The 18,214-nt window shown below is 42.2% G+C and overlaps 1 protein-coding gene across 4 annotated transcripts in view; it reads left to right on the forward strand.

Annotated features, from left to right (window-relative positions):
* ralylb (RALY RNA binding protein like b) overlaps positions 1-18,214 on the forward strand; it is an 876,105-nt gene that overhangs the window by 657,581 nt on the left and 200,310 nt on the right. The window lies entirely within an intron of this gene.

The following is an 18,214-nucleotide window of genomic DNA, read 5'->3' on the forward strand; positions in this document are numbered from 1 at the left end:
TCCTTTAAAGAAAAATGTAGATCAACATTTCAATAAGAAAAAGAGACAAGGCTCATGAGGAAGTGCAGCACAGTTGGATTAGTTTTGGATTATCATTAAAAATGGTTGGTATAGTTGTGAATAGCTAAATGTTCATAGAGGCACTTGCAGAGACACCTCTGCAGTTCTTTGTTGAGTATTTGTTCTCTGGAGCAGACACTACGCCTATCTTAAGTATCTAATGTTTTGCAGTCATGATAGTCTGGATTTTCATCCAGGGCTAGTTGGAAAAATTTACAGCTTGGCACATCCACTTCGGAGGGTGGGCAGGCGTTGGGGGTGGGCAGGGGGGGTGGAGGAGGTGGTGAGGGGGAAAGTGCTCCAGAGGCAGGATCTTGATTGTTTGGGATGCAGGCTGGCGTAAGGCCAGATGAGCTGCGAAGAAATGTGGAGGCAGTCACAAGAGCTGCCGAGGCAGGCTGTTTAAAAATCTCACTGCCATGGGACTTCGACCCCGTGGGGGAAAAAAAGGCTCTTCAACCCTCACCATTCACATCCCCTTGACCTCCCAAAACATTTCTCGTATCCCATCAATGCCACTTCATGCCTCACACCCACCCGTCATGTTCTTACATGCTCCCTATGCCAAACTCTGTCCTTCCACCCACACCTTCAATCTGTTCTTTCCGCTTATGTCCGTCTGCTTACCCACTATAGTCCCTCCGAGGCCTACTGCCATGCTTTGGTACTTCAATTCCCATTACCCCACGATATATGTTCTAGAACCAATGAACCCCATGGTGATATATCAAAACAAAAGTTTTTGAATTAAAGTAATCCATTGATAACTTTCCCCAATGTTAAAAAAAAGTCTGGACTGCTAGTTGATGAAAGTGTAATTTATCCAGGGTCTTTGTAGTTTCAAAAACCACAAATTGAAATGTGAAATTGACCTCAGGGATCAGGGTGCCTGAACTGCCAATCAAGCAATGTCTCCTCAGAGATGCAGATTTTTTTTATATTGTATTAGCTGTCTGGATGCTCAGCCAAGTTTCATTATGTATGTTTGGCTGAGAACCCAGACAAGCTATTGGAATACTGCAACAGCTGTTTCTCAGAGGAAACCTTGTTTGATTGACAGCTCAAGTTCTCTGACCTCTTCTATCAATTTCACAATGTTTCTTTACACAAGTTAAGTGGTTTCAAAGATTTATGGTTTTTGAAATTTCAAAAGATTGAAGCATTTATTAACTTGCAATCCAGACATTTTCAAGCAAAGGAGAAGGTTATCAATAGATTACGTTTTTCAAGGCTATTATTTTTAAACATTCCACCAATCACATTGATGTTCATTGGCTCTAGGAAGTAAAAGTAGGTCAATGGCCATGGAAATGCCATAACCTGGCATAGAGGACATGAGGAACCATAGGGAGTGGGGTGGAAGGGCAGAGATTGGCAGTGGATGCATGAGGGGGCTGAGGGGGTTGGCAGAAGGACAGAGCTGGCATAAATTGCAGAATGGGATTTTGGGGAGGTGTAACATAGCATAAGGGATTGAGGGAGATCTTTTGAACTTGTCTTTTAAAAGGTCTCCTCATGCAGACTTGGGTTCACAACCCTAAGGAACAATGACCAATATGTCTTTAAAAACCTGGGTCCTGAATCTAGATAAATAGAGAAAAATGAGGACATGGCAACCTCCAAAATGGAGCCGGCCAAGTTTGGAGTGCCAGATGCAGTCTTTACAGGACCCAGTGCACAAGGTTTACAGATAGTCCCAAAAATTAGGCTACCTAGAAATGGGGTCAGGAATCCCAAAATTAAGACATATTCACCATTTGTAAAGGACTGATTCAGTCAACCTGATTCAGTGAAAATCCAGGCCATAATATCCGTCTCGATTTGACTTTTGTCCAGGAGTTGTTGTAAGTTTGAATTGTACTTAACAGGCGCGATTTTCCCAGCCCGCTCGTTGCTCGAGTAGCGTAGTGGGCCAGAAAATGTTAGCAGGGAAGCTGTGGGGAGAGACGTGACCTGCGTCCAGTCAATCACGATTTTCCCATGTCCTTTTCCTCAACTTAATCAGTGTCACACCGGGAATGAGTGCAAGGCTGATTAATGATCTGGAAATGACAATTTCCATACTGTAGAGAGCCTGGGATGGTATTGTCTGGACTCAGTAATGCTCCCCCCACACCCCCATCGATCCTACAAGGAGAGGTTCCCCCCAGTGGGGATTAAAACTGGTCTCCGTCAACAGGGCTGATAACTCTGCTGGTGGAGCCAGAGGCCATTGAGGCTTCCCCAGGAGGTGGGGGGGGGGGGTGGCAATGGGGATGGCTGCCCCTTGGATATATGCTGAACTCCTCGCTGACAGATTGGTCATGTGCAGTGACCCACTCAGCACTCTGATGCCGGCCTCTCAAGGAGGATGAGGTCCAACCCTCCCCCTTACCAGTGTGAATCCTCTGTGGAGAGTGCTGGAAATCCATTCCACAAAGTGCGCCCAAAAAAGCGGATGGGAAAATCTCCCATTTTCCAGGCCAATGGGCACTTTGATTTTTTTTTCGGGAAATCGCCCCCACCATTTTTGAAATAACTACTTGACTGTTACTTTGCTCCTTGAGTTTTCAATTCCCACTGTGATTTTCAAGTACACCTTTCCTGCTTTTACATTTTACCTGCTGCACGCACAATTCATCGAGACATCTTTTTTAGAAATCTCAAGTGTTTACTGATAGAATGGATGAACTTCTGAAATGACAACCTGAAATGTTCTGTGGGAGCATCAATCACACGGGCCAACTGATGGAAACAAAGCCAATCCAGGAATATAGCTGGCTTCCTTCCACTTTGGATGTTAGTGCTGCATACCTTTAGGTTACATAGTAATATAGTAATAGTTCTAGACAGGAAAAAATGTCTCCATCTAGTCCATCTGTCCACTGCAATCCCCTTGATGCAATTCTCATAACCCTGAATCTCATTTGTTGACCAGAACCTGTCTAAATCATTTTGGAAACCCATTAAGATTTTTTTGGTTCCATCGTCCAACAGTCTATTCTACATATATAGCACCTTTGGGCACAGATGTTGCTCCTGTATTTTCTACTTTATTTTGTTGTTCCTAATTTGTAAATATGACCCACTGTTCTTAAATGTTGAACACAACTATAAAGGTTTGTCATGGTGACATAGTGCCCCAACAGTGGTATGCGATCTTTCAAAGCCTGTTTCATTTTCTTTATTCTTTCATAAGATGTGAGCACCACTGACCCAGCATTTGTTGCGCAGCCTAATTGCCCTTGAACTGAGTGCCTCGCTGGGCTGTTTCAAAAGGCAGTTTAGAGTCTACCACATTGCTCAGAGTTTATGTTGCAATGGCAGTATCAGCTAGTACCTCAGTCAGTGGGTCTGAAGTCACATGTAGGCCAGACCTGATAAGGACAACAGATTTCCTTTGAAAGGAGATTGATGAACCAGATGGGCTTTTACGACAATCAATGATCATTTTCATGGTGACCATCATTGAGATGAGCTTTTAATGCCAGATTTTATTAATTGAATTTAAATTCCACCAGCTGCCATGGTGGGATTCAGACCAGTGCCATCAGAGCACCAGCATGGGCCTCTCAATTATTACTCCAGCAATATCATCATTACACCACCGACTCCCCCATTTATCGTACCAAGTACTGCACTGACGTTTCCTGAGAATAAGATACTGTAATTCAAGGAACGGTGCACAATGTATTTGATTCCTGTTTTCTGGTTGGATTGGTTTGAAACGTGCACATGTTTTTCAGTTTTTTTTTGCTACTATATTGTTTAATATATGGTGAACACCAAGAATTAATTGCTGTTCCAGCAGACTCCCAGCCTTGTATAATGCAAGGTAGCATTGTGGAAATGCAACCTGAAGGAATTGGAGCCATCGTGAGGCATTCTGAGTCCTAATGAGAGCTGCAACAGGACAAGAAGGGGTTGGGGAGGGATAGAAAAGAAAATGGTTAGACAATTTATACACACTGGGGAGGGTGGGGTAGGGGAGAAAATTGATAGCTGAGGCACAGACTGATACTGCTGATGGAATGTAGCTGAAGCTAGCTGTCACAAAATGGCACAAAACAGAGTGCTGATCCATCAGCAGGAACTCTACAGTTGTCGGCAATAAAATAAAACGAAATTTACTCCAACTTATAAATCAAAGAGAAAAGGTTTAATAAAGAAACCTCATTACTCCAACGCTTGAGGCCTCATCTTGGGCCATGCCAATCTCCCACAAATCCCAGCAGCTTCTTATTTATATTGAGTCAGCTGGTCAGCTAACCACCACATCATTTTGTCATTGCTATCATGGTTTACTGGGTCAGCTGACCCTTACAACACATCACCATTGGTCACACTACAATAGATCCAATGTTATCATTGGTTACATTCTAACACAGAGCCACAGTCTGACCAGAAAAAATGGACTGCGTCAGTCAATTAGGAGACGAAAAAGTTGTGCACGTCAAAGTGACTAGAAGGAAGCAGCTTGCCAAAAGCATTTTCCTTCAAAACATAACTGCAACTGATGCCAGTGGGGCTGAAATGCAATAATGTGGTGACATTTGTTCGCCATGTCATACTGCTATTCTGTTCACTTAGCCACATTTTTGGTACCTCTGCAGGCAACACATCAGTTAACAATATAGATGACCCTTGGAATGAGACAGAGGCAAGAAGATTAAAAGCGGAGCAGAACTTGACAACTTATTAGTCAGTTTTGCTGCAAGTATTCTTGTAGCAGATAACACAGATCTGAAACTATCTCCACGCTGAAGCAAAGCTCATGGAGATGATTCCTCATTTGTGAAGGAGATTTACTAGAGCGATGATGGACAACCTAAACTAGTGAGTGGGCCACATAAGTGACCTTCCTTTATTTCAGTGGGGCACAAGATTGAAATCGGGCTTGTTCTCTAACCATAACCCCATGAATATGATTAAATATATTTAATACACACCCAATTTTTCATAATGAGTTATAGAAAATGTTTAATTGGCTTCAAATGATAAGAATAAAAGGAATATTTACATTTTGGACACAGAGCAAGGTCTGACACTCAATGTTGTATGCAATCAGCATTGCACCTCATTTCGCTTGCCCATGTTTTACACACGTATCACTTCAGTCCTACCAGTAGGAAAAAAAAACTACACAGACGGAAATCAGTGGCATGTGACAACTGTGCACATAGGCGATGGTCAACAAAATGTCTCATGGCCGACAGTCTGAACCCAGAATCCATAGGTTGCCCACCGCTGTACTAGAGACTGCAGAAATGGCTGCTAGCACAATGGCAGGTTAAGATAGACTGGGCTTGGTGATCTCTCTGTTCTGCCTTTTTTTCATTTTCTACTCCTCAGTCTTCAAAGCTTACCTCCATAATTAATTTTAACATGATTTGCCAACCACCATGGGACCCTTATTGCTGACTGAGCGCCCATGAAATTCCTTGTCTCTTTCTTCCTCCAGTTGAAATCTTATAAATGTGTCAATTAATTCCATTTTGTGACAAATTAGCTGTGAATGCAGCTGTTGTATGTTCAGCACAAACATTACAAGCTGTTTGAAGAAAGGAAAAATAGTTCCCAAGAAAATAAAAGTGCCAACAGGAATTAGTCATGAAGACCTTATCAAACAAGCTTAAAGTAAGTTGAATAATAATATTTCAAGGATCCTGGTTCCATATGACTGAATGTTGAAATATATGAACGTACAAACTCAGAACAGAAGTCGGCCATTCGGCCCCTTGAGCCTGCTTCACCATTCATCAAGATTATGGTTGATCTGTTTGTGTTTCTAATTCCACATTCCCACTGACCCCGATAACCTTTGTTCATCTTCGTATCGAAAAGATCACTGCGCCATCTCAATTTCTTTTATGAAGCCTCTTTTGCACACTCCCATTGGTATATTTGTGCCTCTTACCAAAAATATCAATGTGTGGTGATTATCAAAACAGCCTCTCTGCATAATTTTCTTTGGAGGTGAAGTTGAACATTAGTAGTGGCACAGAGCAGAAAAGAAAGTCGGGTAAGGTATAAAACAGGTTGCTGATTTGCTGTTGCCCACCTTGTTGGATTACTGAATACCAATTTCACCTCTTTCTGTTCTGTAAGGCCCCAGGTGTTACTTGCTGCATATCCGTCACTACAATTGAATTCTAAGATTTGAAGTCAATATTATCATGGGATTCCACACAATCCATATACAGTGGATTGAAATAGAGCTGATTTTTGCTTCTTTTCATACTTATTCAAATGGAAGACAAAGGTGTATGTTTTTCTCCGTGTGACAAAGGAAGGAATAATCCATCTCTCTTTGTTATTTTGACCCACCAACAATCGCTTTATGCACGTCTTGAGGAGGAACAAAATAAGAAAATCATGATGCGTGGCTTAAATGGCTAATAAGGCAATTAAATGTGACAATCTTTGTGAACCTGGCTGTGGAGTGTGTTCTCTCTGCCTGAAATGGCTCCATGAAAATAGAGAAAATCCTAATTTATCCAAGAAAATCAGTTCAAGATTTTTATGATTGAGATCCTACTATTGTAGTGTTTTATTTGCTTGACATTCTTATATAATACTGAAGGCTTTGATAGATTGAGTAATGAAAAACCTATAATTGTCATTTTAAACATAATTGTGCTTGCTTGACCAAAACTACGAAATAATGTTACAGGCATTTCTTTTCAAATCGTTGCTTGTATATTTTTTTTAAAATTGAGGCTCTTTTCAGACCTGGTTGTTTTTCTTGTACTCTCACTTTTACCCATACTAAATGTCTATAATGCAGTTTAGCTTGAGGATTTACAATCCTGGAAAATTGAGTAACTGCATGATCTTGAAACCAGCGATTGCTACAGTTAATCTCCCAACCAACAGGAACCTTCAAATTCTGAGAGCAATGGATCCCTCGTCAGAATCCAGTATACAAGGGTCCTGACTTCTGAGCCTGCAGTGGGCAATTCTTAAGTTGCATGGGCAAAATCATATTTCTACTCTCTTTGTATTAACTATGCCACTAACACATTGCATAAATATAACTGAAGGATGATTCATCTCTGTGGAAGGCAGTTGGTCAGAATTGAGTAGTGTGGGTTATAAGATTGAATAAAAATCTCTGCAGATTCACTCAATTATCTTCTGGGAGTCAGAGAAATTTCATCGAGCTTTATCTCCTGTGAGAATCACCTGTGGTTGTTTGCCAATTGAAGGAGTTTGTGTGGGCTGCGGAGAGTCCTGAGTCAGGCAAATTGATCATGCTCTGTGGAGGAACAATTTGATGAACCAAATGATATTTTCTATTTCTGTGCTTTTAATGCAAATGTGAAAAGCAAGAAAGGTGGCACGGTGGCACAGTGGTTAGCACTGCTGCTTCACAGCACAGGGACCCAGGTTTGATTCCTCAGCTTGGGTCACTGTCTGTGTGGAGTCTGCACATTGTCCCTGTGTCTGCATGGGTTTCCTCTGGGTGCTCTGGTTTCCTCCCACAGTCCGAAAGACGTGCTGGTTAGGTGCATTGGCCATGCTAAATTCTCCCTCAGTGTACATGATAAGTGCCGGAGTGGGGATGACTAGGGGATTTTCACAGTAACTTCATTGCCGTGTTAATGTAAGCCGACTTGTGACACTAATAAATAAACTTTAAAAAGTATAATAGAGATTTGACAGGAAAAACGCAGAGGAGTTTCAACCTATGATATTAATGAGCCTCAATGAGGAGTTACATAAGTAGGGTAACAATGCTAAAGGCCACATTTATCAGTGTTACATCCAATGTTTCTGTAAAACTAAAAAGTGTTACCTGGATGATATTCTAATTATGGTGTCCAGTGAACAAAGAAAATTATAGCACAGGAATAGGCCTTTCGGCCCTCCAAGCCTGCAACAGCACTTGAACAATAGCACTTGACTAATTTAGAAGCATTGTTGGAAAGTCTTCCAAGCACATGGTGTGTATCAAGAAAGAAAAGCATAACTTTTTCCACACCTCAGTCCAATGTTTGGGTCATGTTATTGATAATAAAGCTTATATAAAGCATCAATATAGATGGATGTTATTTTAGAGGCATCACGTACGACGAATGTGATGCAACTGTGGTCCTTTCAAGGATTAGTAAATTATTAGGGCAAATTTGCTCCTAATTTAGCTACATTATTGAAGAGAGTGCATAATTTATTTTGTGCAAAACAGTCATAGGATTGGACAACAGAATGTAAAAAAACGTACAAGGACGTCAAAGAAGATTTGCTGAAGTATTGTTCTTTAATTATTGTTTCATTTTAATCTAAAGCTACCATTAATGATTGCTTGTGAGGCTTCACCTTATGGAGTAGAGACAGTCATTTCACATTAATGCCTTTGGGAGATGAATGACCAAAAGCTTTCGCTGCACCTACTCTGACTATTGCTGAATATAACTATGCTGAACTAGAAAAAGAAGCATTGAGTATCATTTTTGGCATTCAGAAGTTACATCCTCATTTATATGGTCATCATTTCATATTATTGACTGATCATCAACCCTTAACGACTATATTTAAGCCATATAAAGGCAGACTTTCATTAGCTGCTAGCTGATTGCAAGGATGGTCACAAATCTTATCTGCACATTTCTACAATATAAATCATCCATCAGAGTGTCATGCTAATGCCGATGCATTATCACACTTACATTTACCTACAGAGCAGATGCCTCCAGCTGGTTTTGCTAGTATTCTTTATTTTTCACTAGTAGATCATTTGTTTGTGACAGCTTCTCAAGTTTAGAGATGTATCAGAAATGATCTTGTGATATGGTATTGAAAGGAATGGTTGCTGGAAGGCATCATCCGCATCCTGATTTGAAGCCATGGCTGGAATTCTCCCAAAAAAACTAAGTGCCCAATGGGTGGGAAAAAGGTAGAATTTCCCACCTGTTTTTTTGGGTGTACTTAGTTTAACAAATCTCCAGCACTCTGCGCTCCACAGAATGCCTCAGAGAGATTCAGGCCAGAAAGTTGGAGAAAAGGAACCTCAGCCCACTGGGAGAGACTGGCAGCTGAGCAGGCCACTGTGCATGTGCCGATCTGTCAGTAAGGCGATCAGAACATTTGCACTAGCTACCCATCACCCCCGCCCATCACCAGCCTCCCAATTGTTTCCCAACTCCACTCCTCCCTCCTCCAGATCACCATCCCACCCCGGGCCAGCCCCCTGGCCAGTCACAATCTCCCTTCCCTCCCTTCCGCACCAATCCCATTGCAGAGTGCACAGCTGGTATTGGCCCCCAGTTGGCCCTGCCCCCCTCTGGCCCCACCCCCTTGTCACTGCCTGGTACCCCCTTGGCACTGCCTGATGCCCAGTGGAAAGTGCCAGTGTCCCCTGTTGAAAGTGCAGGACTTCCTTCCAAGGGCACTCAAGTGATCATTAAATGGCAGTGGGACTTTGGGAGTTGGTGTTTGCATGTTATGCACTGACTCTCAGGATGACAAGCATCAGCCGTTCACCATCCTTAAAATCTCAGCTTTGGCGATTTTCACCAGTTTGGGGAGCTGTTGCAACCAGACCAATTTGGGGTTATCATTTGTAATATAGGATGTTCTATAATACAGTTACCTTTCTTCATTTTTTTATATATATACATAACGCATACACAAAGTATTTTTCTTCTTCCTTTTTAATAAAGTTATCTTTCTTTCCCTTTCTTTTAACCATTAAAAATTGTTTTTAATAGTTTGTTTATGAAGATGGTTGTTTTCACACATTGTTTTAGTATTGACTCACTCATTCCTGTTACGTCAAGAGTGTGGCTCTGAGAGTAAGTGAGGCTCTGCAAGGGACTCTCAATCACCCCACCCTGTCCGCTGCCGCTCCAGACAGGGTGCAGTTTTTAATTTTACACTGTGGTCTGTTATGTGAGACTTTGTCGAAAGCCTTCTGAAAGTCTAAACAAACCACATCCACTAATTCTCCTTGGTCAACTCTACTAGTTGCATCCTCAAAGAATTCCAATAGATTCGTCAAGCGTGATTCCCCTTTTGTAAATCCATACTGACTTTGACCGATTATACCACTGCCTTCCAGTGCTAAGCTATGAAATCCTTTATAATAGCAACTTCCCTAGGACTGATGGTAGGCTCACTGGTCCCTTGTTTTCTCTCTACCTCCTTTTTTGAATAGCAGATTTACATTCACTACTTTCCAATCTACAGGAACAGTCCAGAATCCAAAGAATTTTGGAAAATAACCACTATTTCTAGGGCCACTTCCTAAAGTACTCTGGGATGAAGATTATCAGGAGCTGGAGATATATCCACTTTCAATCCCACCAATTTCCCCAAAACCATTTCTCTCCTAATGCTGATTTCCTTCAGCTCCTCACTAAAACTTGTTTTGCTCAGAACTTCTGGTACATTATTCATGTCTCCCTTTGTGAAGACATGACAGGATAGATTCAGAAAAAATGTTCCCAATGGTGGAGGAGTCCAGAACTAGGGGTCATAGTTTGAGGAAAAGGGGTAAACCTTTTGGAACTGAGGTGAGAAGAAATTTATTCACCCAGAGGGCGGTGAATGTGTGGAATTCACTATCACAATATGTAGTTGAGGCCAAAACATTGTCTGATTTCAAGAAGAAATTAGGTATAGCTCTAGGGGCTAAAGAGATCAAGGAATGGGGGGGCGCGGAATCAGGTTATTGAATTTAATGATCAACCATGATCAAAATGAATGGCGGAGCAGGATCGAAGGGCCAAATGACCTACTCCTGCTTCTAGTTTCTGTATTTCTATTTTGCTGTTTCACAAGACAGAGGAGTATCCAGCTCTGCTTCTCTTTCGTGTTTTTCTTTTGTAATTAAATCTATTTGAACTTACCAACATTAGCATGGATGCCCCACAGATTGCTCAACTTGTCAAATCAGTTCTGACATGAAGATAACAGGATAGAAAAATGATGCAGTAAGTATTTTGAAGGGAACATCCACTGAATTATAAAGAATATACATTAATTATCTGATCATGTTACAACAATGGTGCCATTGTCCTCTCGATTGCACTCACTACTAGATAGATTTTCTGAGAGATTCACTCTAGAGATTCATTAACAGATTGACCCAGCCACCTTATACTGGTTTGGTTTGTCTGTTAATAATACAATGTATTGTGTTTCATTATAGATTACCAAAGATTATAAAATGTGAATTGGATGTAGATAATCATCCCCTGTAAGACAGCTTTTTACTTTGTAATTTATTTTATTTCTTTTCATTTTTGTATCAATTCTGCCTGTAAAATAAAATATCCTCCAGTTTAAAAGTGGAAAAAAAAGCAACCAATCAACTGTACAGAAGATATTTTTAATGTATTATTTGGTTGCCATGGGCAACTCGCGCATCTTTCTAAACTGTAACACTGCAATAGAAGCAGTAAATATGCTCAGAAGATTATATTGCAGTAATAAATTTTCCTGGGCGTGAGAATATTGTGGGAATGAGGTAACAGAAAGGAGACAAAGAGGCAGGTAATAACCTCACAAGTGTTTTAATCCTGCTGCTCTGACATACCTTCCCCTTCGAGAAAATGCTGTGTCTCAGGTTGTCACCTCTTCTTGACAGCCTGTCTGAATGTGTGAACATTCAATATTAGGAAATCTGTTTGTGAACTAAACAACAGGAGAATAAAATATGCACTTTACTGTCTGCAGTTTTTGACAGTGCACATTGCAATCATGGAAAAGTTACACTGGAGTGACAATGGTGCCACGGTGGTTAGCTCTGCTTCCCCACAGAGCCACAGACACAGGTTCAATTCCAGTCTTGGGTGATTGTCCATGTGGAGTTTGCATGTTCTCCCCGTGTCTGCATGGGTTTCCTCCCACAGTCCGAAGATGTGTAGGTTAGGTAGATTATCCATGTTAAATTGCCCCTTAGTGTTCAAAGATGTAGTATATGTGCAGGATTATGGGGATAAGGCAGAGGGGAAGACTTGGATGGGAAGCTCTTTCTGTCAATCGGTGCAGACTTGTTGGGCTGGATGGTTTCTTTCTGCACTGTAGGGATTCCGTGGTACTAAGATTCACAAGAATAATACTAACAAAGAAAGACTCAAAATTGGAACAGCAGAGTTAGCAAAGACAAAATGTAATAGAGTTTGAAATTTCTGGAAGGTTTCAAAACAGAACAGTCAAGGCAAAAAACATTGGATTATCATGAGAAGTTTATCACTGGAAAGTTAGGAAAAAGCCTTTTCACAAAGAAGGTTAAACATGGAATGTTTCACCACAATGACAATTGAGGCAAAATGTCAGAATTTTACTTGGGCTCCTCAATGCAGCAGGATTAAAAATGGTTACTGCTCCATTGAGGCCAGTGCCCAAAGGCTTCCACACTCCTGCTAGCTGGGTGAAGCACTTTCATGGTTCAAACATAAGTTCTTCAATATTTGATAGTTTGAGTTGATTTCTACCCTAGCCAAGACAGCAGGAGAGCACAGCAAATGTAAGTGCAGGATCTCATTTAATTGCTGCCAGTTCACTGATCAGCAGGCAAGTGAAGGAAAGGCCAGAGCAGGGATCGGGAGTGGCTGTTAGCAGGTAAAAATCAGGTAGTCTGCTGGATTCCAAGTACATGGTAAAGAGGGCTGTCATGAGGGTCTCATGAGTGAGAGGGGAGGCAGTGTGGGCAACGAGGCCTGCAACATTACTTGTAAGACCCAAAGGTCATTTCTTAATAGCACCCTTGGTGTACCTGCATCAGACAGACAAGTGGTTCAAGGAACTGATACACCACCACTTTTCTAGGGAAAATAGAATTGGACAATAAATGGTGGTCTTGTCAGCAATGCCCACAGTCAGTGGAAAAGACAAAAAAGAAAGGTCTCTTCTGTTGTTGGACCAATTGAAGATCTGTTTCTTCCCAGCGAGAAGACTGCAATTGCTACTCAATAAAAAGTCTGACAACACCAGGTTTTAGTCCAACCGATTTATTTGATAATACTCACAAGCTTTCGAGGGGACTGCCTCTAAACTGTCTGTGCTTTATATGCTCTGTCTGAGGCCAGAACTCTCCATTCACCTGACGAAGAGGCAGTCTCCTCGAAAGCTTGTGAGTGTTATCAAATAAATCGGTTGGTCTAAAACCTGGTGTTGTCAGACTTTTTACTGTGTTTACGCCAGTCCAACGCCGGCATTCCCACATCATGATTGCTACTCAAGTCAGGCCTCTGGTTATAATGGAGTTCCAGTGATTTGACAGGACCTTGATTTGCATTAATTAATGACACTCCTTGCTGCTTTAGGTGGGCATCTCATTCTCCTGCAGAACCTGACAGGTTAACATTAGAAATGTCAGCATCAGGGTAATCTATTCACTATTAAGTCCACTGTCCATTTTCCTCCATGTAGGGAGGGTCGAAACAACCTCAGCAAACTTTGAAAGATGACCAGGTGGACCTTGTCAGTTTCAACCTAGTGGCTCAGCCCATAAGGAAAGCCCTCATACACCATCGAAAAATAAAATAACTTGTTGTTGGATAGGGAAAACAAACACAGAGTAATCAATAAATGGGACCAGTCTAGTAAAGAATCAGGAGAGGAGTTAAGGATTTTAGTTGGAGCATCTTTAAACAATAAGCATTTCATAATCTCATGAGTCTGTGCAAACACATGTTTTTCCTAAATTCATTGCTGGTTGAATTAGATTTGTAATTATCTGAAATCTGTGTTCTGGCCAGCCAGCGAAAGCAATTATCAACTTTGCCAGAAATTCATAGGAGCATGACGACCTTTATCACATCACCTCCATAGCCTTCTTAGTTCCAGCAAAAAAAAATCACAGCTGTCTCTTCAAAACTCTAACTGCTCATTCTCAGTCAGAATTAATTGTTGGAAAATAGTGCGCAGTATGAGCCCAAATGTGCAAATTGTTAATATCAGACAATTGCTGCTATTTACTAAAATGTGCTGATCAGCTAACTTGTTAAGTTGAAACTATGGCCAGGAGTTTCGCCTCCCGTTCATGGTAGGCATCATGGCAGCTGGGAGCAGAATCTATAGCATGAAGACAAAAAAATCAGTTTTATGCTGTTGTAAAACTAGAGCATGATAGTGTGCTCCACCATCAATGGCAGGCAGTGTTTCCCTCCAATGCGTGGCAGGAATGTCAGGTGGAATTCTATCTAGGTCTAAGTCCTGTGGTAAGGTTGAGAACATAACACAGAGGGTCAGGCTCACAGAAAGAAGACACAGAGCTTATGTGTTATTTGCAGATAGGTGGGAACCATTGTTCTCAACACCTCATATTCAGAGGATCTGATAATTTACATTCGTCACATTCTCCAGGAGTTGTCAGCAAGGGGACTGGGAGAGCATCCATTGCCAGTGCTGTGAAAGTAACTGTGACAATGAACTTCTACACCTGTGGCTCCTTGCAGGGCTCCATGGGGACCTCTGTGGGTTCTCTAAAACATCAACAAACAAATTAATATAGAAGCAAGGACCACAATTACATCAAATTCGACAGAGATCAAGAAAGCCAGGACACCAGAACTCTGGGCTTTGCTGAGAATTCTGCATTTGTGCCAGTGTGAATGCAGAATTCTCAGCAAAGCCCAGTGTCCTGGTGCAGAGTGCCATCGACTGCACTCATGTGGCTATAAAAGCACCCTGGTAACAGACACTGCAATGCATAAACAAAAGGCTACCACTCACTCAATGTGAAGCTGGTCTGTGGCCACAAGAAATTTATCATTTGGGTTTGCACCAGGTATGCAGGATGCATCCATGACTCACATGTCTTCAATAGGTCACCAATCATGGACATCTTTGAGTGACCACACAGGATACAGGGCTGGCTCCTTGGTAACTAACGTACCCCAAAGAACATGACTGATGGCCCCTGTGGTGACCTCAAACACCTGCAGAAAGAAAGTACAGTGATGCTCATGGCACTAGCTGAGCATTGATGGAGCATAGTGCCAGAATCCTAAAGATATGATTCTAATGTTTGGACAGATCTGGTGGACCACTCCAGTAAAATCATGTGAGGGTGTCATGGATCATTATGACTTACTGTGCTCCAAATCTGACACTCCAAAGGGAGGAGGACTTGCCAAAAGATGAGTTGGATGAGATACACGTCTGGTGAGGAGAACTTCAAAGGGTATGAGGGTGATGAGCTTGAGAAAGCTTTGGCTGCAGGAGAAGAGACCATAGCATAGGCCCAATGAGGCAGACCTGCACGAGAGGTCCTCATAGCCACCAGATTCCACCAGGAGGATGACAAGGTATAGCCAGTTCCCTTTCAGACAAGAGACCTCCATCATGGGCCAGCATGACAGGAGCATTGTCGTTCCTCCCGGTTCACCCATGCACTTCAGTATGAGACTGAATCGCTACCCCTTCCACAAACATTTAATTCCTCTATCACTGACAAACAGTAGCAGCAGTGTGTACCATTTACAAGGTGCACTGCAGGGACCCAGCAAGTTTCCGTCGGCAGCACTTTCCAAATCTGTGATGACTACCGTCTAGAAGGACAAGAGCAGCAGATACAAGCAATGCCACCTCCCAGAGGTTCTCCTCCAAATCACTCATCATCCTGACTTACTCATGACATCCTGAAATATAAGAACATAAGAACATAAGAAATAGGAGCAGGAGTAGGCCATCTAGCCCTTCGAGCCTGCCCCGCCATTCAATAAGATCATGGCTGATCTGTCGTGGCTCAGTTCCAGATTCCCGCCCTCTCCCCATAACCCTTAATCCCCTCTCTTATCAAAAACCCATCAACCCGCGTCTTAAAAATATTTAGCGAGGTAGCCTCCACCACTTCAACAGGCAGAGAATTCCAGAGATTCACCACCCTTTGAGTGAAGAAGTTCCTCCTCAACTCCGTTCTAAACCGCCTCCCCCTTTATCTTGAGGCTGTGCCCTCTAGTCCTACTGTCCTTTCTGAGTGGGAAGAGTCTCTCCACCTCTATCCTATCCATTCCATTCATCATCTTATACGTCTCAATGAGATCTCCCCTCATTCTTCTAATCTCTAACGAGTACAAGCCTAGTTTATTCAGCCTCTCCTCACTGTTCCTACACTGTTGCTGGGTCAAAATCAAGGAACTCCCTCTCTAACAGCACTGCGGGTATACCTATAGCTCAGGGACTGCAACGGTTCAAGAGAGCAGCTCACCACCTTCTTCTGAAGGCCAACTAGGGATGAGCAATAAATGCTGGTCGAGACAGTGATGCCCATATCCTATGAATGAATAAATGAATAAGTAAAAAAAATACATCGGGCTCGCATTGTCCTGAACCTTTGAATGAATCCTTGGCAGCGTTTGCCCTTATTAAGATAAAGAACTAATGGAGGAGGGAACCTCGGCATCAGATGTCAGAAAGTGCTCCCTCTTCAAGCATTCTCCAGTATCTCAATCACAATGGCATCCTACAAGAGCCAGTGGATGAATGCCTTCAACCTGACAAGACTCTTCAAGGAGATCCATCTCGAACAATGGAACAATGCACCTCATGTAACATTGTTGGTGAATTAGAGAAATCACATTTGAGACAAGACAGCCAATGACCTTCCACTACTGTGAATCCACCAGCAAACACTACGTGCAAGCATTGCCATTGCATTTTAGATCACTCCCAAGGGTATAAAGGAGACAACAGTGATGTATTTCTTATTTGTGCACAGGACTGACACTGTTCCACTTTTACTTCAATCTGAGCATCCAGACCAGGCCATCAAAAATAACTGCATGCTTCATTTAGATTATACCCAGATGACATTCATGGAGTTGTTCAAAAAATCTTCCACTCAGATTAGGAGAAATGATCAGTCAGATTCCCAACCACATTGGAAAGTCAACACTTGCTTTCTTGACGCATATGGGCCAGGATTCCCCTGACCCGCTGCATTGCTCGACTCACGCAATGGGCCAGGAAACATCAGCAGCAGGCCTGTAGCAGGATTTGTGACTGGAATCTGGCTGATCACAAGTTTCCCAGGCCCTTTTTTTCATGTAATCAGCCTCAAGCCAGAAATTGGCATGGGGATGATTGCCAGATGGAAATCGCAATTTCTGTATGATAAACAAGCCTGGGACAGTAGTCTCCAGGCCTGCTAGTGTCTCCCGCACTTGCAGGATGAGTGTAAAATTCTGCTGGTCTCCAAATCACCTCACACGGGGATGAATTGTCTCATCAGTCACTACCCCCTGTGCAGGATTATCCATTGTCTTGGCTTGTAGTTCAAAGCTCATCAAGTGTAGTAAAGAACTGATTCTGTTACGATGACAACTTCTATTTTATCGAATGTAGCCAAAGAGAATAAACCAGTAATTTAGACTAAATAACAGCTGCAGATATGACTGAATTGACCAATATGAAAACAAAGCCAAAGGAGAATCAAGTCTATTGTTAATAATATTGTTACTGATTGCTATTGATTACATAATTGATTCATTATTTGAGTTAATCAAAGCATAATCACACTTAGTGTTAAATCAAAGTCTAAGTCGTAACTTTCAGAAATTCAATACAGGCCTAATCCTGGTTCTCTTAAAATCAACAGCAAACAGAAGAGGGAAAAATATAAAATTGCAAAAATTAATGTCTGCAGGTAAGTTCTTTGCTCTCCTCCATTTTGACCTCTACTAATTTCCTGGATGACGGGTTATTTGGCCTACAGATTAGGTCTCTGGCGGGATTTCTGCTACCAATACATAGCCTGTCAGTGCCAAAGAGTGAAATGACATGGAGTCACAGCGGCACCCTTGAGACATCTTAGGAGAGGCAGCAAAGAAATGTACATGGGCACAAAATCCTAAATCTAAAGAAGGAGGCCATTCAGCCCATCGAGCCTGTAATTACCAGGCCCTATTCCTGTAACCCCACACATTTAACCTGCTAATCCCCTGACACTAGGGTCAATTTAGCATGGCCAATCAAGCTAACCCATACATCTTTGGACTTTGGGAGGAAACCAGAGTATCTGGAGGAAACCCATGCAGATATGGGAAGAATGTGCAAACTCCACACAGTGACCCAAGGCTGGAATTGAAGCCAGGTCCCTGGTGCTGTGAGGCAGCACTGCTAACTGCTGTGCCACTGTGATGCCCCACTGAGCCACCGTGCCATTATGGGGGCAAGCCTCCTCCATTTACAAAATACAGAGCTTAACTGCTGCTTAACACAAGAC

The sequence above is a fragment of the Carcharhinus amblyrhynchos genome, chromosome 8 (genome assembly GCF_965287045.1).
Source record: "Carcharhinus amblyrhynchos chromosome 8, sCarAmb.v2.hapA, whole genome shotgun sequence".
NCBI classification, from domain to species: Eukaryota; Metazoa; Chordata; class Chondrichthyes; order Carcharhiniformes; family Carcharhinidae; genus Carcharhinus; species Carcharhinus amblyrhynchos.